The sequence below is a fragment of the Canis aureus genome, chromosome 20 (assembly GCF_053574225.1).
Source record: "Canis aureus isolate CA01 chromosome 20, VMU_Caureus_v.1.0, whole genome shotgun sequence".
NCBI lineage: Eukaryota > Metazoa > Chordata > Mammalia > Carnivora > Canidae > Canis > Canis aureus.
The window spans coordinates 39924437-39948123 of record NC_135630.1 but is presented as its reverse complement, the minus strand read 5'-3'; the positions used below and the strand labels follow the sequence as shown (position 1 = coordinate 39948123).

Sequence of the window (23687 nt, the reverse complement as noted above, 5' to 3'; positions counted from 1 at the left end):
AGTTTTCCAGAGTGGCTGCACCAGTTCACATTCCCACCAACAGTGTAAGAGGGTTCCCTTTTCTCCGCATCCTCTCCAACATTTGTTGTTTCCTGCCTTGTTAATTTTCCCCATTCTCACTGGTGTGAGGTGGTATCTCATTGTAGTTTTGATTTGTATTTCCCTGATGGCAAGTGGTGCAGAGCATTTTCTCATATGCATGTTGGCCATGTCTATGTCTTCCTCTGTGAGATTTCTGTTCATGTCTTTTGCCCATTTCATGATTGGATTGTTTGTTTCTTTGGTGTTGAGTTTAATAAGTTCTTTATAGATCTTGGAAACTAGCCCTTTATCTGATATGTCATTTGCAAATATCTTCTCCCATTCTGTAGGTTGTCTTTGAGTTTTGTTGACTGTATCCTTTGCAGTTAAACAGTTAAAAATATACCTGCCCTACGACCCAGCAATTGCACTGTTGGGGATTTACCCCAAAGATACAAATGCAATGAAACGCCGGGACACCTGCACCCCGATGTTTCTAGCAGCAATGGCCACGATAGCCAAACTGTGGAAGGAGCCTCGGTGTCCAACGAAAGATGAATGGATAAAGAAGATGTGGTTTATGTATACAATGGAATATTACTCAGCTATTAGAAATGACAAATACCCACCATTTGCTTCAACGTGGATGGAACTGGAGGGTATTATGCTGAGTGAAGCTGTTCCCCAGTTTCTACCCACTGCCAATCCAGGAGTCCTTTTGGCCTAAGAACCACAGTTACAACGAATACACATGAATATGTAGTAAGTATCTTTGAATTAAGGTGCGACTGTTAAAAAGTTTAATGATTAAATGGAGAAAAGTTTCTGTGCACGTGTTCTCATAAATGGAAAATCATTTATATTCAAAAAAAAAAAATGTTGGAGGGAAGCAAGAGTGGAAGCCAAGTCAGGGCAGTGCTAAAAGTAGGTGTATAGAGAAAGTGTGGTATTTATTTATTTTTTAATATTTTATTTATTTATTCATGAGAGACACAGAGAGAGAGAGAGTGGCAGATAGACAGAGGAAAAAGCAGGATCCATGCAGGGAGCCCGACGTGGGACTCAATCCCACATCTCCAGGATCACGCCCTGGGCAGAAGGCAGCGCTAAACTGCTAGGCTGCCCTAGTGTGGTATTTCTAAAGAGTGTGGGTTTGACGTTAGGTGAGTTTGAGAAATGGCTTGGGTAGCCTTTGGCAAATCATTTAATCATTTTGGTCTCAGAATCTCATTTAGGAACAGCACTGAAGTCAGGCCCTTCTCTTTCATCTTCTCCTTCAGATTCTGTCCTGCATCCATGTTCTACTGTTTGTCATGTCTTTGAACACAGAAAGTTCACCCATGTCTACTGCCTGTGTGCTCATTACTCTGTCTTCCCAAAGTATTCCAAGGGGGCTTTGAATTCCAGGACAGCAGGGCTTAAATCCTCCTTTAGATCTCCAGAATGTAGCACAGTCATACATAGAAAAGCATAGATACTCGAGTGTTTTTTAATGCATAAAAGAATAAAAGAAGAAAGCAAGAAGAAAGGAATGAAATAAAATGGTATAGTATTGATTCGTTCATACTCAAAGACCTGCTCAGCCCTATAATTAGGGCCACACATGTACATGTCTCATTAATACAGATTTCCAAATCAGTGAGCTAAGCAGCTTGCAGCCTGAGCAGAGTGGGGATTGAGAGAAAAAGAGCAAGAAGGTATATAGGGAATTGTGAATTTTAAGGCTATGAATCCCAGCTGTGCCCTCTGAAGTAGGCGATATCCACTACCAATCATTCTATATTGACTTTTTACCTACCATCTATGGCGATGAAGGTAGAAAAGATGAGCAGGATAAATAGCAGAGCCACCCAGGCATCAAGTATGCCAGTGCTTTTCATTTCTGCTGAAATAGTTTTCAGCCAGCCAGTTTACTTTTTGGACTCTTTGGCCTGCCATCTGGGTACCAAACTCCCTGCAGCCACTAACTCAGAGCTCAGCCCAAGTGTTGGAGATAATCCAGGAAATGTTCCCTTCTACTATCACTTGTCAAAGCTACAGTCTTGCACCTAATACAAAATTGTCTCCATGATTTGATTCCACATGTAAAAAAATTTAATTGGGGCCTTCATAGATTTTCCCATTGTAAATGTCACCATTCTATCAAGCTACTCCTAACTGCCCAGAGCTATATACAAACTCTCTTTGCTATTATCCTTCAGCTCAGACTTTTGGCTTTTAGCAAAGGAACTATTTGTTGGTATTATAGTTCTTAATGCAGAATTTAATGTGGAGCATCAGTGTGATAGAATAACTCTTGCAGAATGAGCTGAGACACAAAGGATTTGGGTTCTATTTTGAGGCCTTTCTTATGCCAGTTTGACATTAGCCCATTGGGAAAAGAAAACAATGGATAGTGAACAGAAAATTAGGTTCCAATTTCAGTGTGAAAAAGCAGTGTGGATTTCAACTCAGCTTACCTTTCTCACATAATTTAATATACAAAACAAGGAGATGGAACAAGATGATTTCTGTGATGCCTTTCAGTCATAAAATTATTTAGAGTGAAACAATTTATTATACTTGGAATCTTAATCTTGATACATTAAAAATGGTTTTCCACATCAAAGATAGGAAAATATCAACAAAAAAATGTGTTAAGGAGCATGGATTCATATAGCTTAATATTGCACAAAGAGGCTGTGTTATTCATTAGGGGACTGATTAGTTATTGACTTGATGTAAGAGAAAAAAGATCTATGATAAATGAAGAAATAATGTGAACGCTACATTCTTAAATTAAAAGTTCAAGCAGATTTCCATGTGCTGATGTCATTTCTCTACTTTATTGAACATAATTTGAACAAAACATTTCATTGTTATGCCCCAGACTACTCTGCTGGCTCAAATAAATATTGAATTCCCCAGATATAAAAAGATTTTTCACCTTTCAGAGGGACTTTGCAAGGTTCCAGTGACCTGCTCCTTAGGCAAACAAAATGTCTTTTTCTGCACATAATTTTGACTTGAGAGAAGGTAAATTGAAATGACATTTTAAAATTTAAAATTAGTTTTAGTAAATCCAATATTGACAGTATACTATTTGGGGGCACCTGATACTTGAAAGATCAGAAATCAGTCCTTCCTCAGAGAAATCCTGCTTTTCTGTATCAAGAATATTTATTTATTTTAGAAACATCAAATGTGAAATTGAGCATCAAAAATAGCAAGTTGACGAAAATTATATGCTTAATTTTTCTTTTTTTACTTTTTTAAAGTACTTCCATATGACTAAATTTAATTATCATATTTTTTTTTTTGAGAAAGAGAATGCACATAAACAGCAGAGGAGGGACAGAGGAAGAGGGAGAGAAACAATCTTAGGTAGGCTCCATACTCAGTACAGAGCTGTACACAAGGCTCAATCTCATGACCTGAGCCTAAATCAAGAGTTGGACCCTTACCCAACTGAGCTATCCAGGTGCCCCATAATTTTTGTAGATTTTAAAAGCAAGATATAATATAAAATTAAATGTATAAATCCTGTGTGTGATTTTTTTCAAATGTATAAACATCTGTAAGTATCACCCAAATAAAGGATATTACCAATTAGCAAACATATTAGCACATCAGAAACTTTGTTTGTGTCTTCTCGCATTTAAGCCCCACCCCATAGTTATAACTTCTGCAACATTTATAACATAAATTGATGTCTATTTCTGAACTTTCCATGAAAACTATACAGTATATGATACTTTTTTATCTCCCTTATATTTTATGTTTTATATATTTAATTTATCTCAATTATTGCTACCAGATTTATCTGTGTTGTGTGTAGAATTTCTTTTATTTTCAGATTTTTTTATTGCTGTTATATTCCATTAATAAATATGTCACGATTTATCAAATTTAACTTTGATAATAACACTGCTATCAACACTCATGTACTTACATTTTGGAAAATATAGCTTCTGTATATGGGTGAAATTGCTTGGTATTTAGCTTAATAGTTACTACCAAAAGTTTTCCAGAGTAGTCGTTGGAATACTAATTTACATGCCCACCAGCAGTGCCAACACTAATTTCCATTAACATATTATCAGTGTTTTTTAAATTAATGTTTTCAATTCGAAAATGAGCATAGTGATATCACACTTTTTCTTCATTTTAATTTCCCTAGTATAGAGTTATATGAATATCTTTTTGTATTGCGATTCTATTAAACTTATCTCTTGAATTCTTAAGTTCCACTAATACAGCTTCTGTTGTAAAATTTCCAAAACATGTTTTCAGTTTCTGGCTAAAAATCTGTCTTTTCTGAATATATTAAGTATAGTTATCTTAAAATTTTTCCCTGATAGTTCCAGTATCTGGATCACTTTTAGGTATTTTCTTTTATTAATTTTTACTCTTGATTTTTTGGTCATTTGATTCTATTTCTTGGCATGCCTATTAATTTTTCACTAAAAATGGGATATTCTGTGCTTTGGATGATGCTTTTTCCAGAGAAGGTTTAATTCTACTCTGGCAGGTGGATAGCATACAGGTAAATTACCTTAGTCCAGTGGAAACCTTGTTTCCAGTGTTAACAGGGCTGCTCTATTTTAGGCTGCTTTTATCCTAGGGTGTGATTTGCACTCTTACAACATAGCTTTTTCAGTGTCTCACCTGAAACCACTCCTTCTTCCTTCCTTCCTTCCTTCCTTCCTTCCTTCCTTCCTTCCTTCCTTCCTTCCTTCTTCCTTCCTTCCTTCCTTCCTTCCTTCCTTCCTTCCTTCCTTCCTTCCTTCCTTCCCTCTCTCTCTACCTCCATAGCCAGGCTTGAATTCTAACTTCTTTGTAGTAAGGCTGCCAAACTATTTTCTAAGCTCTCTAGCTCCTCAGATACTGCTCTCCACTTGCTTTTTAGGAGTCTCAGCCAAAAATAAAAAAATAAAAAATAATTTAAAAAAAAAGGAGTCTCAGCCTATACACATGAAGTATACGAATTGAACAGTGCCTAAAGAGGGAATGACCTATAAATTCCAGGCTCACTCTTTTTGGTTTCCTGCCTCTGGTCTTTTGCCTCTTAAATTTTTGTCACCCTAGGCACCCCACACTCTGCTCAGTCTTCAGGCTACCATGGCGTTGGTTTCTCTAAAATGTGATTGGCAAGTTTTCCGAGGCAACAACATAAGTGAATGAATGCTTATCTTTGTGTGCTGCCCTTCTCCTGCCTGCTTTCCTATTCTTTCCTACATCTTTGGACAACTGTTTGTGTATTTTATACATCTTGTATAGTTTCTCTTAGTAGTGGGATTAATTTTTTGCATGTCCTATTTTCATGGTTGCAAGTAAGAATATTTTGTTTTTAAGCAGTGTGATAAGCTTGGTAGTACAGATTTGAAAGATAGAGAAATAAAAAATAAAAAGTAAGCATTTCCTATGATCACAGAGCAAGGCTATTGTGGACTGGGAATTAGGATTTCAGTCTCAGGAACCTGTTATCGAACTTTTTTGTTTGTTTTTTACTTTACATGCTTCAAATTTCAGGTAAACTGAATTTCTATGGCTCAATTTTAGTTAGATTATATTGAGAAGAAAAATTAACAAGCCAACAATCCCAGTTTGTAACGGAATGCAATCTTGAGTGAATTCTTATTAATACTCACTTAATTACATATTACATTCAAAGAATGGGGAGAATTTTTCTTGAATTAGCAGCTACCGATGAAGTCCACAATTAGAAAGAGTATATGGAGAACTATAGAAATAAAAGGAATTTCTAACTTCCATTTACTGGAAATCTAACGCCATAACCTTATCCAGAAGTCATAAAACAATGATATTGACATTAATCATAAATCAATGATTCATAATATCCAAACCAGTGGCTGACAAGTGGACCCTTTAAATGGAAAATGACATTCATTTTATGACATCTTACAATGCTTATAGTGATTTTCACTTACTATCTCGTAAGTATTTTACGGTGATACAATAAGGTAGCTCTGTATGTTATAAAGATGAAAGAAAATGGATGCACAGATATAGTCACAGGAATTGACCTGAGGCAATGAGGAGTTTATGACATTCTCAAACTCAGCCTCAGTCTTCTTTTGCTATACTAGAAACCTTGAATGTATTATGGATACAGCCCAAGAGCTCTTCTCTACCCTACATCTCTTGAGCTACCCTCAGGCAATTGAAAATACAAAATAAACTCCATGGGGAAAGGTTTATAAGGCTTATGATAAAAATGTTGTGGAAAGCACCTGCGATTTAAAGTATAACTAGCACATTTCTCTTTTGCTTGCTATATGCTTCCATAGGAATGCCAGTGTTCTGTACAGATCCTCTCTTGCTTTAGAAACTTAGGACATTCTCAATGAGAATTTCACATGGGCATCAATGACACCATTTACATAGATCTCAACACGAATGATGTGTTAGTGGTTTGTCAGCCTTGGGATCAAATGTCCTTCCAAGATTCTCTTTCATGTTCTACCAATGAAGTTTCAGGCATTTCCCCTCCCTTATATTTGCCACTGCTTTGCCAGACACAATAAGTCCTGAAAATGTTTTACAGCTGTTTATGACATTCTCTTCAATGTAAAATATTTATGAGCTGATTGATCCCCCAATTAGAATTTTAAATTTTTACAAAAATCAGGAGAGATTGAGTCTTTCCCCTCTGTATCACACTCTGTCAGAGAAACCCCTATGAAATCATACTTGAAATTGAATGTAAGACAAAGTTTAATGAAAAAAAAAAAACCTTGTCTTCCCAGTGGATATTAATTTCCTGATGCTTAGGTTAGGAAATTAATACTATTGACAAAAACGATGATGTACTCACATTTCACTTCCCCTCTGATGAACAAGCCATCATTAGGTATAAAACTCTTTGCTCAATTGACTTTCCAGTATCATTTCAAGAAATGACTATCAGGGTAGCTCAACATTTTTAAAAGAAGCTCAGAAATATCTGAATTTCTCAATATACAATTGGAAAATCCCACTATAGAAATTATAATTGATTTCATTTACAGATGGAAGAGCCTGGGTAGAAAGCAACTGTATAAAATAAATGAATTAAAATGCTATGTCAGCTCCAAATAGCAGATCACTAGTAATGATAGAAAGAGGTATTCATGGGTGATATAGCCCTTTTTGTAACTGGACTATGGTGATCCTCATTTTCTAATTAATGATTTATCTAGAGATAGCATTGTAGTTCATAAATATGAGTCATTAGTTTTTGAATGGTCATAGTAATTTCTAATTTTTAAAGAACCTAGTCACATACTGTATAGAACTTGGTGAAAATTGAGCTCTCTCTCTCTCTCTCTTTTTAAAAATATTTTATTTATTTATTCATGAGTGAAACAGGGAAAGAAGCAGAGATGTAGGCAGAGGGAGAAGCCAGCTCCATGTGAGGAGCTTGATGTGGGACTCGATCCTGGGAACCCAGGATCATGACCTGAGCCAAGGCAGATGCTCAACCACTAAGCCACCCAGGCACCCCTGAGGTTCTCTCTTTTAATGAAAGCTTTCTTTCTGATTCTTAGTATAGAAAAGTAGATTAAATTGTCCTAGAAAGAACTTTTACAATGGTGGCCTATGAAAAATTATTTAACATTTTCCTTGAATCATATGAGTGTTCAAAGATTACCATTTCATAGGTTTGCTAATTTCCCAAAAAAAGAATGATTCAGGTAATTGCTATGATTTCTTTCCTTAGGTGTTATCACTTGTAGTATGCTATTATTCTGTCACAGAATAAAAGGTTAAAAAAAAAGCCTTTAGCAATTTCCTGAAATGAGCCTTCTTATTTGGTGTAAGAATTCAGAAAAGATCAGGATTTAATAAAATGCATTTTGTTCAGAAATAAAAATACTTAAGAAAAGAGAGTTATGGGGGAGGGGAAGAGATGCAATTGTAGTGTTAAGTTTTACCAGCAAATGCTCAATTTCAGTTAAGTAAATATAGTTACTTTTTGAGAAATAGATGCACAAATGAGTTTGCGCTTCAGTGCCAACTGCTTTAAATCTCATTGTTACCTAATTTTGAGACCTAAATCTGTAGATTCTCTTTTGTTTTTCAGCCAAGAAAAACACTGCTGCTTGATAAAACTACAACTGTGGCAGAGTGAACTCAAAATAATAAACTATATCATCCCAGTGACCATGTTCTATGGTGACAGCTAATCATAAATAGATTATTTTATATGCATAACAGGAAATAATGTTTAGTGTGATAGACATTAGATATATCTTCTTTTTTAATAAAACCAGTTCATCTAATAATACCATAATGAGTGAGGTCAGCATTGCCCTTGAATATCCAGCATTTCAAGGAAGAAAAAATGATAGCATCAGTCAAGACAATTATGAGCTTCTTGCAACATTCAGATGTGAACTGTGGTTCCTTTAAGAAATGTTGGCATATTTTCAAACATGAAGGCAAGTATTTCTTAAAATGCAGGAAGTGTTTATTTAAATCTTTGAGTGCAAGGCTGTGGCAAGAGTTAATTTGACCCTGATTTGAGATATAGCCCAAGTAACATGAAGATAGCCATCAGATGATAAATGTCATTTTTTTAAAAAAAGATTTATTTATTTATTTTAGAGAGAGATGGAAACAGCATACAGTGAGGAGAGTCAGAGGGAGAGGGAAAGGGACTCTTAAGCAGTCTTCCTACTGAGCACCAAGCTCCACTTGTTGCTGAATCTCAGGACCCTAAGATTACAACCTGAGTCAAAACCAAGAGTCGGATGCCTAACCAACTGTACCACCCAGGCGCCCCAATGAATGGTCATTTTTAAGTACACAACAACTTTTCTCTATATTTCCTATATAATCTGGTAGTCTCTGTTTTGTGTGTATAAACTTTTTTGGTTTACTATGAAATAACTGCCATGCCTCTCACTGGCTAACTGTTAGAGTACAGTCACAACCATGACCTCTGTGCTTGTGTCTCTGTATGCCATCTAGCCCTTCAGGGATTTTTGTTTTATTATTAATATATCCACCATAGCTCAACTTCTTCTTTACTGACATCTCAATATTTTTGTATTTTACTTCAATTATGTTAATATTTGCCTGTGTATGAATACTCTAGTTGGAGGGTTCTTAGCCCTCTTATTGTCAGTGAGTCCCATGGAGAAATTTTTTTAAAGATTTTATTTATTTATTCATGAGAGACAGAGAGAGAGAGAGAGAGAGAGAGAGTCAGAGACACAGGCAGAGGAAGAAGCAGGCTCCATGCAGGGAGCCCGATGTGGGACTTGATCTCCGGACTCTGGGATCACACCCTGAGCTGAAGGCAGATGCTCAACTGCTATGCCACCCGGGTGTCCCCATGGAGGAAGATTATTTTTCCATGGTTCATCAAGCTAAAAATTAGTGGTTCAAGTCTGGAAATAATGTCTTGCTTTCTGTCCTCAGCATTAAGCTGGAAATTTATTCACAATCTTTCTTTTAGACAATATGCATCATCATATCCATGTGTGAACTAGTTGCAGTCACTTCTGTCATCTTCCATTTCTTCTTGGAACCCAGTGAGAGAATTATATATTTTTATTTAACATCACAATTAGCCAATGTGAGAGTATCATTGGAAAGCTTATAAAATGTTATTAGTCTCATGACCCATTAGCTAATACTGCTTCAATAATACACAATTCTATTTATTCTTTTGATAGCATTGATTTGAAATCATTATCACATTGTCTCACTTAGAATTTTTCCTGTTATTTTAAGTTCTGAACTCTGAAATGCATGAGTTTATCAAGATTATCTTAATTCGGTTATTGTGACCAAGTTTTGGTGATCTGGGTTGTCTAATTGTGCAAATGCCAGATATTGGGATTAGAATATTCTCTTATGTTTGTACTACCTAATACCTACAATAAAACATTCATTGTTTTCTTTTTTTTTTCTTTATCCACTTTGCTCCTTGCCTTCTTTCCTTTCTTGCAGCAGTTGTTTTTCAAAGGCTTGTTGTGTACTGAGGACAGACCATCTAAAGATGTCCTAACATAAATAAGGCTCAGGCTTTCAGGAAGCTCAGAAGGCAGTGGGGGAAGCAACCTGAGTCAAATCTGTAAAGCAGTGAAGATTTCTCTGGTGAATTGGTTTAGAGAAAGTTGGTCTACTTAATTCATTAGGGAAATGGGAGAGGATTCTTTTGAAAAGATGACATTGAAAATAGGTCTTGAAAGATGAGCAAGTTTATGTAGACTAGAGGAGGTATAGGTTGTCTGCTTGGGGCTGACCAAGTGCAAAGCCATGCAGTCATGAAAGAGCACAGGGTGTTTAAAAAGTGTGAATGGACTCATATGCAGCTGTGATCTTTTTGCTCTGTTACCACAGTGAGGGAGTGATAGGGGGATGACACAGAGGGGCATGCCTGCATGGGACAAATTAATCAAAGGTTACTTTTGTAATTGTGTTCTGAAACTGGTTGGTTGAAAATTATTTTTCCTACAAGTTGCTCTAGGAATATAAAAAACCCATTTAGATTACCAAGCAAATAATTTTGAGAATAAGAATAACACAACTAGGGCAGCCCGGGTGGCCTAGCGCTTTAGCACCTCCTTTGGCCCTGGGTGTAATCCTGAAGACCGGGGATGGAGTCCCACATCGGGCTCCCTACATGGAGCCTGCTTCTCCCTCTGCCTGTGTCTCTGCCTCTCTCTCTCTGCATGTCTCTCATGAATATAAATAAAATCTTTTAAAAAAGAAGAATAACACAACTACAAAATATACTTTTAGAAGTGACATGCATTCTTCCTGTTGAAAGCAATTCTTTAAAAACAGTATTTAAAACCAATCACTTAAAAAGTTAGAATATGGTTCCTGAGGCCTTTTAATTGAGGAAAGATGGCTCTCTACTCAACCTACCATTGGGCAGGATCAGTTAATCATATTTATGCTGTCTTGGTGAAACATTTTTTTTTTTTAAATTGATATCCTTGGGTGCCTGGGTAGCTCAGTGGTTGAGCATCTGCCTTCAGCTCAGCATGTGATTCTGGGGTCCCAGGATCAAGTCCTGCTTCTCCTTCTGCCTATGTCTCTGCCTCTCTGTGTCTCTCATAAATAAATAAATAAATAAAATCTTTAAAAATAAATAAATAAAATTGATATCCTTTCCCTGATGGGTATTTTTCTTTACTGTCAGTGACTGTTTCTAGTCAAAACAGATTGTTAGAAAAATCTCTTTCCTTGGCAGCCTGATCCCCTTAGCATACTGAAAAACCTATGGACATCATCTGCCCATTAGGATTAAAAGTTAAGGGTCATTAATGGATTGCATGGACAGGTGTACATTTTATTTTCTTCCACTCTTGGCAGTAGAATCTAATTAGAGAACATCCTTTGAGCACTAAGAGGAGATCCACAATGGTACTCACTGAGATAAGAGCCTTATGGTGCTGAAAATTCCTGTTGCTACAGCGAATAAAACACAATTTGAGATATCACAGTGAGCATATGCATGTATGCTTCTCTCACTTCGAGAAGATTTAGATCAGTGTTTCTCACACTTAGGTAGTATACTTCAACTTTCTAAAGAGAGAAATACCTGTGTGTGTGTGTTTGCACATGCGTGTATACAAATGCATGTGCATATGTTTATAAAACTAGCACTTGAGAATAAATATATAAAACCCAGGATGAGAAACACTTTAGTAAAAGGTAAATGTTAACTTCTGTTTCTGGCCATAATAAATAACAGATACTTCAGGGATCCCTGAGCATGTGATTCTTCATCTTGGGGATGTAGGTTTGGGCCCCATGTCAAGCGTAGAGATTACTTGAAAATAAAAAAAAAAAATCTAAAAGAAAAATATATATTTTCTCCAGCTCATGGCTTTTCTGTCCTTTCTCTTAACAGTTATTTTTATAATATAGTCATTCTTAATTTTGGTGAAGTTATTTTTGTTGGTTTTGTTCTATTTTTTATACTATGGATCATACTTTTACTCTTCTACCTAAGAAGTCTTTATTTAGGCAACACAAATTTTCTGTTTAATTCTTAATGTGGTATAATTTTAAGTTTTACATGTACACCTATAATTAATTTTGAATTAATTTTTATATATGATGTGAAGTAGGAACAGGGTTTTGTTTTGTTGGTTTTTCTTCTCTTTTTTTTCTTTTTTGTCTAGAGTACTATTTGTTTAAAACAATCCTTTTTCCTTCAACTGTCTTAATAATCAATTGGCCACATACACTTTGGTCTATTTCTAGACTCAATTCTGATACATGGATATATACATAATTTTGTTATAAAATTACCATAAAGCTGAACAGTAAGATGGTATGGTCATCCATACCATAAGATTTTCCAAATTCATTTGTCTTTTTCTATCTTTAGCTACTTTAATTATTTTTGTTTTCTCAAGATTTAAAATTGGCTTGTTGACTTCTACAAAATATATATTTTTAAGACTTTTTATTTATTTGCGAGAGAGAGAGCAGAGCAAGTGAGAACACAAGTTGGGGAGGAGGGGCAGAAGGAGAGGGAGAAGCAGGCTCGCTTCTCAGTAGTTATCTGGGCTCAATCCCAGAACCCTAGGATCATGACCTAAGTGGAAGGCAGATGCTTAACCAACTGAGCCAACCATGCACTCTGATTTCTACGAAAGTCTTTCTGCAATTTTTTAATTGAAATTGCATATTCAACTTCGGGAAAAGTTTTATTTTAACAACATTGAGTCTCCCAAACCATGCACATAACACATCTCACCATTTATGTGTATATTTTAAACTTTCTTTCATTAGTGTTTTTATAGTGTTGCTGTTTAGGTTTTGCACAGGTGTTCTAAGATGTACACCTAAGTATTTCATGGTTTTGGTGCAGTAATAAGTGGATCTCTCCAAATTACAATTTCTGGGTTTTTTTAATTGCTATTATATAGAAATACAATTGAATTGTGTTTGTATATTGATCTTGTATCCTGTAACCTTGCTAAAATCACCTTCATAGTTCCTATAATTTTGGTAGAGTCTTTGAAATTTTCCAGGTCAAAGATCTTGTTTGTGAATAAAAGCCATTTTACTTCTTTTCCAAAGTGTGTAATTTTTAATTATTTTCCTTGCCTGATTACCCTGTCTAGGTCCTTTAGTACAATGATGAATAGGTGTGATTAAAGAAAATACCCTTGCCTTGTTACCCATCATTTGGGGAGGTCATTCAGTCTTTTATTTTTACATAGGAATAGCTGTAGTTTATTTGGTTGTTGGAAGCTTCCTTTTTTTTTTTTTTTTAATCAGATGGAGGAAGTTCCTTTCTCATGCTAATTTTTGAAAGTTTGTCACCAGTAAATTTTGAATTATGTAAAAGGTTTATCCTTCACATTTTGAGATGTTTTTCTTAGCTTGTTGACATGGTGAATTGTAATGACTGATTTTTCAATGTTAACAGAGTCTTGCGTTCCTAGGATAAATTCCATATAATTATTTTTAGATTGTCCTGAAAAGATTTTAAAAAGTCATATGTAATTCCTAGACTATAAAAAGGTATATATATAGTTCTATTTTAGAAATTTTTTTCCATTTTTAAAATATTTGTATTTATTTATTTATTTAGAGAGAGCATTAGTTGTTGGAGGAGCAGAGAGAAGGACAGATTCCATGCTGAGTGTGGAGCCCAACATGGGCCTTGATCCTACAGCCCTGAGATCATGACCCTGAGATCATGACCTGAGCTGAAACCAAGAGTTGGACCTTCAACTGACTGAGCCACCTGGTGCCCCCCCATTCTATTTTTCTTTTTAAGATTTTATTTATTTATTCACAAGAGACACAGAGAGAAAGAGAGGCAGAGACACAGGCAGAGGAAGAAGCAGGCTCCATGCAGGGAGCCCAACGTGGGACTTGATCCCGGGACTCCAGGATCACACCCTGAGCTGAAGGCAGTGCTAAACCACTGAGCCACCCGGCTTGCCCATTTTTTTTTCTATTTTATCATACTTTAGATTCTAAAATTTTCATTTACATATTTAACTGGTGTTAAATTGATTAACCAATTAAGAAGTGTTATTTTTAGTTTTCATATAAGACTGAGGGAGATCTTTGTTCCAGGCATCATTGGAAATTTAAAATAATATGGGTCAATAAATATTCAACAAGGTGGAAATTAATGTTGATTGAATGCAATGCTAACAATGGCAGCAATGTAACCGTATTGGAATGTGAGTATAGAAGGATATCACTGACGAATATGATGGATGGCTGGGGAATACATGACTGAAACAGCTCAGGAGAAAAAGCAATTACCTCATCTTCTTCTGGGGGATGGAAAGGGCCTATGTGGCAGGTGACTTCACCAGAGCTTACTAGAAAATTTCTGACTGACTGATTAAGACTATATTCCTGGGGAATGTTGAAACTGTAATTACATTAGATATCAAGCTCTAGTTTGGTGATGTGAACATAGCACAAATGATTTCATTTGGCACCTATGATTTTTCTGCTTTCTTTTGTTTCTGTTTTTTTTTTTTTAATGGCAGTTATTATTATTTTTTTTGTACCCATTGATATTAAAGGTTAAGTAATTTTCTATGTCACACAGCTAATATTATGGGCAGAAATCAAACTTGAATGATAGTGATCACCATGCTAGAATTTGAGCACTGAGAAGGAAGGTGGGGCACATTGTTTGAGAACACCAGAAACACCTTTGAACCTAAGCAATAGCTAACTATCTCTATAGGAGTTTGAGCTTAATGGTCTTATGTGTGAAACAATGAGAAAAAAAAAAAAAAAAAACAACAAAAACAAACAACAACAACAACAAAAAACAACCGTGAAGTTTATGTAAATCTCACGGAAACTCACATAAACAGAGCTTCTGTAAAGTTCTAAAAGAAGGAAAATAAATTCAAATGAGGCAAAACATTAGGATATTTAGTTCCAAGTTAATTTCTACTCACCTGAAAGGTATAATATATTGCTTTGGGTTGTTCCTAAAATAAAATTGGAAAATGTTGTAGATTAACATGGATATCATGTAAAGAACAACTTTTTGAAATAGATTGGTGGAGATAAATTTGTTTGCCTATATACATGGTCCTCAAATGTAAGAGTGCTTTAGAATCACCAGGAGGCTTGTTAAAATAGATCACTGGGTTTCTTCCTCAGAGTATGTGATTCACTAGGTCTGTGGTGTGATCTACAAAGTTCCTGATGATGCTGATGCCTCTGATCCTGAGATCAACGTTGACAACCACTGGCCTACCCTAGATCATTTCAGTTGCAATTTTCTATCAAGAGCTAGGAAACAGGACATCTAATTTCTAGTCATAGTTCCTTCCCTACCTACTTTTGTGGCCATGGAGAGTTATTTACTCTCCCTAGATCTTATTTTCTTCATATCTAAACTGTGAGTATGGACTAAGTGACTTTTCACATTCCCTACAGCTTTATAGATGATTTTTTTCATTTTATTTATTTTTAATTTTTTAAAATAATTTTTATTTCATTTTTCCCCATTTTTTCATGTCTGAGTCTTTCCTGTGGTTCCTTACTATTGTCTGATTTGAGAGAATCACTTTTTCATTAATTTATAAAATACCAAGGCCTGCTTCAATGCTGGGCATTGAGTTATAAGATGAATGAATTATTCTTGTTTTCTAGAAACTACATCTAATTTTACAGATCTCCAACTTTACCATACATCAGAATCACTTAGAATTAAACGCAACAATGCCTTTCCCTGAGAGATTCTTATTCATTAGGTATAGGTAGAGCTCGGGTACCTAATTAGTCTCTAAAATGATTAAGTAAACAGTGTTAGGAATTACTGATGTAGTGGAGGACATAAGCACAGGAAAGAGGGGACCATAACGCAGTATGACCAGCACTAAGGAAAAAAAAAAAAAAAAGGGCTGCATAAGGTTAGGAAGCCAAGAAAAACAGGTTTCTTCTCTTTCTTTCTCTCAGCAATTCAGTTACCCTTTGCTGGCTATAGAATCTTGAGGAAGCTATGTTCTCAGTCAGATAATAGTGATCACAGCAAACACATTGAAAGTATAAATAAGGAATTGGAGACCTTTATGGGGCCACTACTCTGACATTATTCTCCCTAGATTCTGGGCAAATTTTTCTACCTCTAGAGTCTCAGTTCCTCCATCTGTGAAATGAGGGCATTGGAATTGGCACCATCTGAAATGCCTTTCAGCTCTCAAAGCCTGGAAGTTTAGAGCTGAGCATATAGACATTGCAGATAGTTTCTAACAGTCAGCTCCAAGACAAGTTTCTGAAGTGGGCTTCTTTCCAATAATTTTCTTATTTCTCCCATAAGTGTATTCAGAGGGAGAGCTGATCCAGTGGCTTGCAGGTCTGGTTCCTTATATCCACCCATCAGTGCTTTTATTCTTTGAGAAGATGATTGTGTATGTCTCTTCTGTGTAGTTCAGTATCATTGCTTTCATGATGTAGACTTCCTTTACAGCAGTCAGAAATAATCAAATAATCACTTTCATTGCCATGCTTCCAGAGTATCCTTTTAACTAGTAAGTAAACTAAAAACAAGAGAAGCCAGTTAAGGAGCCACTTCCTTGTGAGAGCTAAAACTCAGGATAATGTCAATTGAAATGCAAATATTTCAGCTTAAACAGCCCAACAATTGCTCCCTCATTAAAAAAAAAAAAAATAAAATAAAATCTAGTCTACTCCAACAGAGCTCTCTGAAATATGTATTTCTCAGAGTGATTAATATCTCTGACACACCAGTCAGCAGGCAATATGCAAGGAGCCAAGAGGCTTCAGAGAGTAATGCAATTCTATTCAGCATGATTTTTCTCTTATAAAAATGAAGTTAATGTTATGCCATCCTGTTAAGTCTTTGCATGTTTTAATGCAAAGTGGTATTTTTTAATGTTACCCTTGTCTTTAAAAAGCCAGCCCATGTGTCTAGCTTAGAAAACGCTAATGACAATGATTTAATATGGGGGTGGAGGACGGCATTGGTTATGAAAAATATGGGAAAAAAAAAAACCAATTTACTATATGGTTAGAATGTCCAACAGAATTTTATTTTGATATATTAAGAGGTACATGGATAAATTACTGTATTGTTAGACACAGTATTTATTATTATTAATATTATTTTCACCATTGCAAATAATGCCGTGCAAGCACATATTACATAAGAGACCAGTACAGTGTTCATGCTGCTTAACCATCCTAACAACCTAAGAAATATAAATTATTGCACTTATCTTAAAGATGAAGAGAGGGACAACTGGGTGGCTCAGCAGTTGAGTGTCTGCCTTCGGCTCAGGTCGTGATCTCGGGATCCGGGATTGAGTCCCACATCAGGCTCCTTGTGGGGAGCCTGCTTCTCTCTCTGCCTATGTCTCTGCCTCCCTCTCTCTCTGTCTCTCATGAATCAATCAATCAATCAATCTTTAAAAAAAAGATGAAGAGAATGAAGCACAGATAATTTACATTCTTCATTCAAGGTCATGAAGGTTTTAAGTGGGATTCAAATTTAATTCTATATGCAACCACTTCACTCCATGTTCTCCTCTGCTCATTTCCTGGGAAGTCTCCATCCTAGCAACATAACCAGGAAAAGATTAAAGTGGGCAGACCAGAGATGTATCTTGTTTTGCTGGGTGGTAAATTATGACAAAAAAGAACATGAATACTTCTGCTCATGCACTGATTCCAGCTTTTACTGTAGCTGTGATACACACCTGCCATTAGCAGGAGACCTAGCCTTGGCCTTATTGACAAAGAAAATTTTGCTGGTTGCTTTTCTAAGATCCCTGTGAGAGTCTGATGACTTGAGAGATAAGTGAAGACAAATCCATACCAAGAATCCCATAAAGGCAATTAATTGTCTGAAGTTGTAAACGTAATCCATGTTCAAATGTATTGTCAAAGTCATCATCTTAACTAGTTAAGTGTTTTCAGATGTCATCTTTCCCGTTGATAAGCATCACCTTTAGCACCCACAAACAGAAAAATTATAAAGGCTGGAAACAGCTCAGCAAGTCCTCTTGGTATTTATTTCTGGTGCTGTCTCTCACATGGAATATCTGTAGGCTCTGCAGACTGGGGCAGAACTCCTTTGCACACTAGCAATGAGAGTTCTTTCTTTTGTCTTTCTTCACTTCTACATTCATGCTGTCCAAGCTAAGCTACCACATGTGTGTTATGTTAATATATGTGAGAGCTTGCTGATTTCTATGAGCATACATATTAAATGCAATATATTCACTATGGCACTTATTCTATTTTTGTGCCAGGCTAATATAGGATTCTTTCTAGCATCAGCACCACTGCTGCTCATATGCCCTCCTTTCATGCTCACTGCTGGGCTCCGTGATGAGTTTAGTCATACACAATTTGATTCTTCATCCTATTCTAATGAGTTTCCTGAAGAGCCTAAAAAAGATAGCATTAACACAACACTATGGCATGCGGGTGGAGGTGATATTTGGGAAGCACCCAGTCAGCTTTTATTAAATGATAAAATAAGTCACGTCATGTCAACCTTCCTATCAGTAGGTACCCATTGCCTAGTAAAAGTCATGATCCTATAATTAGCCCATAAGCCCTATATAAATCCTAATAGCATTCTCACCTTAGACTCCTTGTCCTCTCCCTGTGTTCACTTTGTTTTCAGCCATGCTACCCTCCTTGATGCTCCTCAAGAGTCTTTTCTGCAATCTTTACGCTTGTTATTTATATCTGAACTGTTTGTCTCCTATTAATCTACAGTAGGTGATTCTTTCCCTTCCTTTATGTCTTTGCTTATATGATATTTGCACAGTGAGAAATTGCTTAATAATCCTATCTGAACAGCAACACACACATAGAGACTTCACATCCCTTTATCCTTTCATCTACTGTTTTTTAATGTGTCACTTAACTCATTCTTTTCCTCTGTCTCCTCTCTCACTCAAATCAGGTTCCTCTGGATATAGATGTAAATGGAGATGTACACATCGAAAGAGGTGTAGACATAGACACAGACATAGATATTTGCATCTATATGTATATCTCATTTCTTTGTTTGCTACTATGTTCCTTTGTTATTTACTGAGTTCCCAGGGTCTTGATCAAATACCTGGCACATGATCTCCTCAATATATAGTTATTATATAAATAAACATGTTTAGGCCGTTCTCTAAGTCAACTCAACCCAGTCATTTTTCTTTGTCAGGAGTGAGGAACAAGATGAAGAAGAGGAGTTTCCAACAATCTGGATTAGGAAGCAATTTTTGGGGTAAGGTTTAAGTGACTCTCACATAATAGAAATAAATTCTGTTAATTGAGAAAGTGCATAGTAACAACAAAGCTATTTTTAATTTAGCAATTTAAATCAATCTTCACTTTATTTCTTTTTAAAAGACTTTATTTATGAGAGAAAACACAGAGTGAGAGAGAGAGCATGAGAGAGGGGAGGGGCAGAGGTAGAAGCAGACTCCCTACTAAGCGGGGAGGCTGATGCAGGGCTCCATCCTAGGACCTGAGCCGAAGGCAGACGCTTAACCGACTGAGCCACCCAGGTGCCCCCCTTTCTACTTTATTAATCACAAAAACAGGACATATAATATATTCTATTTGGTTGTACAAAAGATCTTTCAGAACCTTTCTGACTCAGAGGTACAACTGTGAGGCCAACAGTTCTCAACGTCTTGAAAACAGTTGGTTTCTTGGGCAAGCATGCCTGAATTTTGGTTCTAACACCGTCACCTCTCCAAGCCTATCCATGTGAAACTAATAATTCTCATCTCTTAGGGATTTTGAAAGGATTAAACATGATGGCATTTTAAATGATGGTATTCAATAGTGGCCTGTCAGGACCTGCACCTCATAAATTGGAATTCTGTCAAGAAATAATGGCAGGAGTGAAGATCAAAAGAATAGTGAGAAAGAGTGGCTTCTCCTTGAACATAGATGTTGGTTGAGCTGCTGCAAAGCAAGAGAGATGCACCAGCATTCCCAAATTGTACTTGATACTATACATTTAAGGCCAGTCTTCATTTAAAGGTGTTAGAAAAATAAAACAGTCATTTTTTAATCCTGTGTGTTTCCACACAGAAATAACTACTGAATTAAATATTGTTTTCCCATGAAGTGTTCTGCTCAATGTTTTATCTCTGAGACAATGAACAAGTATTATACTTGTTACTTATTATGTGCCTAGCATTGTTCTAGGCAGTGACAGGAACATGGTGCAACCCCTAGGGGTCAGGCATTGGGATCATTTAGACCTGGGAGTGAGCCTGGCTTTTGGTTCCCAGCCACGCTGTCTTCCTGAGGTCACTTATGCACAACTCAGTTTTCTCATTTTGGGTATAAGCATAATTCTTCATAGGTTATTTATGAGGGTCAAAAATTGGTATAAAGCAAATTGTGAAAAAATGTAATGAAATAATTAATATATTACATGAAAAGCAGCTAGCAGTGGAGCTCATTAAAATCCAAAGTAGTTGTATAATTAATTGTAGAAAGATTACAAAAACTTTCTAAGCCAGAATGGTAAAAGGTACTACACGTAACCTTAACCAATTAAGGAAAATATCTTCAATAGTATGTTTTAATTTTGTCTGAGACCACAGGGAAAGTCTAAAAAGCAAGAATGTTATTATATATGTCATGCAACTTGTTTTTCCCACAAAATATCATTTTCAATTTCTAAAAATAATTTTTAAGTGCTACATGACCTTCATTTTAACTAAAGATTATGTCTTTAATCTTTAAAGATTAAATTGGTCATAATAAACCCAGTTTCTATTATTAAATTCCTAGGCTGCTTTCAAATAGTTTTCATTGTTATAAGCTAACACTTTATAAACAATTTTGTGTCTGTATGCGTCTTAAGATATATAAATTATTTTGCTAGAAAATTTTTTTTTAAATTTTTTTTTAAATTTATTTTTTATTGGTGTTCAATTTACTAACATACAGAATAACACCCAGTGCCCGTCACCCATTCACTCCCACCCCCCGCCCTCCTCCCCTTCTACCACCCCTAGTTCGTTTCCCAGAGTTAGCAGTCTTTACCTTCTGTCTCCCTTTCTGATATTTCCCACACATTTCTTCTCCCTTCCCTTATATTCCCTTTCACTATTATTTATATTCCCCAAATGAATGAGAACATATCATGTTTGTCCTTCTCCGACTGACTTACTTCACTCAGCATAATACCCTCCAGTTCCATCCACGTTGAAGCAAATGGTGGGTATTTGTCATTTCTAATAGCTGAGTAATATTCCATTGTATACATAAACCACATCTTCTTTATCCATTCATCTTTCGTTGGACACCGAGGCTCCTTCCACAGTTTGGCTATCGTGGCCATTGCTGCTAGAAACATCGGGGTGCAGGTGTCCCGGCGTTTCATTGCATTTGTATCTTTGGGGTAAATCCCCAACAGTGCAATTGCTGGGTCGTAGGGCAGGTCTATTTTTAACTGTTTGAGGAACCTCCACACAGTTTTCCAGAGTGGCTGCACCAGTTCACATTCCCACCAACAGTGTATGAGGGTTCCCTTTTCTCCACATCCTCTCCAACATTTGTTGTTTCCTGCCTTGTTAATTTTCCCCATTCTCACTGGTGTGAGGTGGTATCTCATTGTAGTTTTGATTTGTATTTCCCTGATGGCAAGTGATGCAGAACATTTTCTCATATGCATGTTGGCCATGTCTATGTCTTCCTCTGTGAGATTTCTGTTCATGTCTTTTGCCCATTTCATGATTGGATTGTTTGTTTCTTTGGTGTTGAGTTTAAGAAGTTCTTTATAGATCTTGGAAACTAGCCCTTTATCTGATATGTCATTTGCAAATATCTTCTCCCATTCTGTAGGCTGTCTTTGAGTTTTGTTGACTGTATCCTTTGCTGTGCAAAAGCTTCTTATCTTGATGAAGTCCCAATAGTTCATTTTTGCTTTTGTTTCTTTTGCCTTCGTGGATGTATCTTGCAAGAAGTTACTATGGCCGAGTTCAAAAAGGGTGTTGCCTGTGTTCTTCTCTAGGATTTTGATGGAATCTTGTCTCACATTTAGATCTTTCATCCATTTTGAGTTTATCTTTGTGTATGGTGCAAGAGAGTGGTCTAGTTTCATTCTTCTGCATGTGGATGTCCAATTTTCCCAGCACCATTTATTGAAGAGACTGTCTTTCTTCCAGTGGATAGTCTTTCCTCCTTTATCGAATATTAGTTGCCCATAAAGTTCAGGGTCCACTTCTGGATTCTCTATTCTGTTCCACTGATCTATGTGTCTGTTTTTGTGCCAGTACCACACTGTCTTGATGACCACAGCTTTGTAGTACAACCTGAAATCTGGCATTGTGATACCCCCAGATATGCTTTTCTTTTTTAAAATTCCCCTGGCTATTCGGGGTCTTTTCTGATTCCACACAAATCTTAAAATAATTTGTTCTAACTCTCTGAAGAAAGTCCATGGTATTTTGATAGGGATTGCATTAAACGTGTATATTGCCCTGGGTAACATTGACATTTTCACAATATTAATTCTGCCAATCCATGAGCATGGAATATTTTTCCATCTCTTTGTGTCTTCCTCAATTTCTTTCAGAAGTGTTCTATAGTTTTGAGGGTATAGATCCTTTACTCCTTGGTTAGGTTTATTCCTAGGTATCTTATGCTTTTGGGTGCAATTGTAAATGGGATTGACTCCTTAATTTCTCTTTCTTCAGTCTCATTGTTAGTGTATAGAAATGCCACTGACTTCTGGGCATTGATTTTGTATCCTGCCACGCTACCGAATTGCTGTATGAGTTCTAGCAATCTTGGGGTGGAGACTTTTGGGTTTTCTATGTAGAGTATCATGTCATCGGCGAAGAGGGAGAGTTTGACTTCTTCTTTGCCAATTTGAATGCCTTTAATGTCTTTTTGTTGTCTGATTGCTGAGGCTAGGACTTCCAGTACTATGTTGAATAGCAGTGGTGAGAGTGGACATCCCTGTCTTGTTCCTGATCTTAGGGGAAAGGCTCCCAGTGCTTCCCCATTGAGAATGATATTTGCTGTGGGCTTTTCATAGATGGCTTTTAAGATGTCGAGGAATGTTCCCTCTATCCCTACACTCTGAAGAGTTTTGATCAGGAATGGATGCTGTATTTTGTCAAATGCTTGCTAGAAAAAATTTTAAGAGTAAAATATATGAATTAAATGATATTAAAAGTTTTATGGATTTTAAAATATATTTCCAAATTTCCCTTCAGAAAAAAAGTAGATATAATTTCACCAAATGATGTGGAAAATTCATGTTCATAACTTGCTGATATTTGTAATTCTTTTTTTTTTAAGATTTTATTTATTCATGAGAGACACAGAGTGAGGCAAAAACATAGGCAGAGGGAAGACAAGCAGGCTCCATGCAGGCAGCCCGATGCGGGACTCGATTCCAGACTAGATCCCGGGACTCCAGGATCACGTCGTGAGCTGAAGGCAGACGCTCAACCACTGAGCCACCGGCTGCTCCTAATATTTGTAATTCTTTCCCAACTTGATAGATAAAAAATATTTTATTGTGTAGTCTTGTAAAATTAAACACTAAGCATGCACAAAAAATTAATGTATGTATATGTCACCCTTTATTCTCCAATGATCATTATCAATTAGATATATTTTTAAAGATCTTATTTATTTATTTGACAGAAAGAGAGAGCACAAGCAGGAAGAGCAGCAGAGGGAGAGGGAGAAGCAGGCTTTCTGCT

General features: G+C 36.3%; 1 long non-coding RNA gene across 1 annotated transcript; it reads left to right on the top strand.

Annotated features, from left to right (window-relative positions):
* Positions 1 to 318: 318 nt before the first annotated feature.
* On the top strand, positions 319 to 23454 carry LOC144291960 (uncharacterized). Its single transcript, XR_013359502.1, has 3 exons — positions 319 to 783; positions 19166 to 19228; positions 23278 to 23454. It is a non-coding gene; the product is annotated as an uncharacterized LOC144291960 (long non-coding RNA).
* The last annotated feature ends 233 nt before the right edge of the window (positions 23455 to 23687 follow it).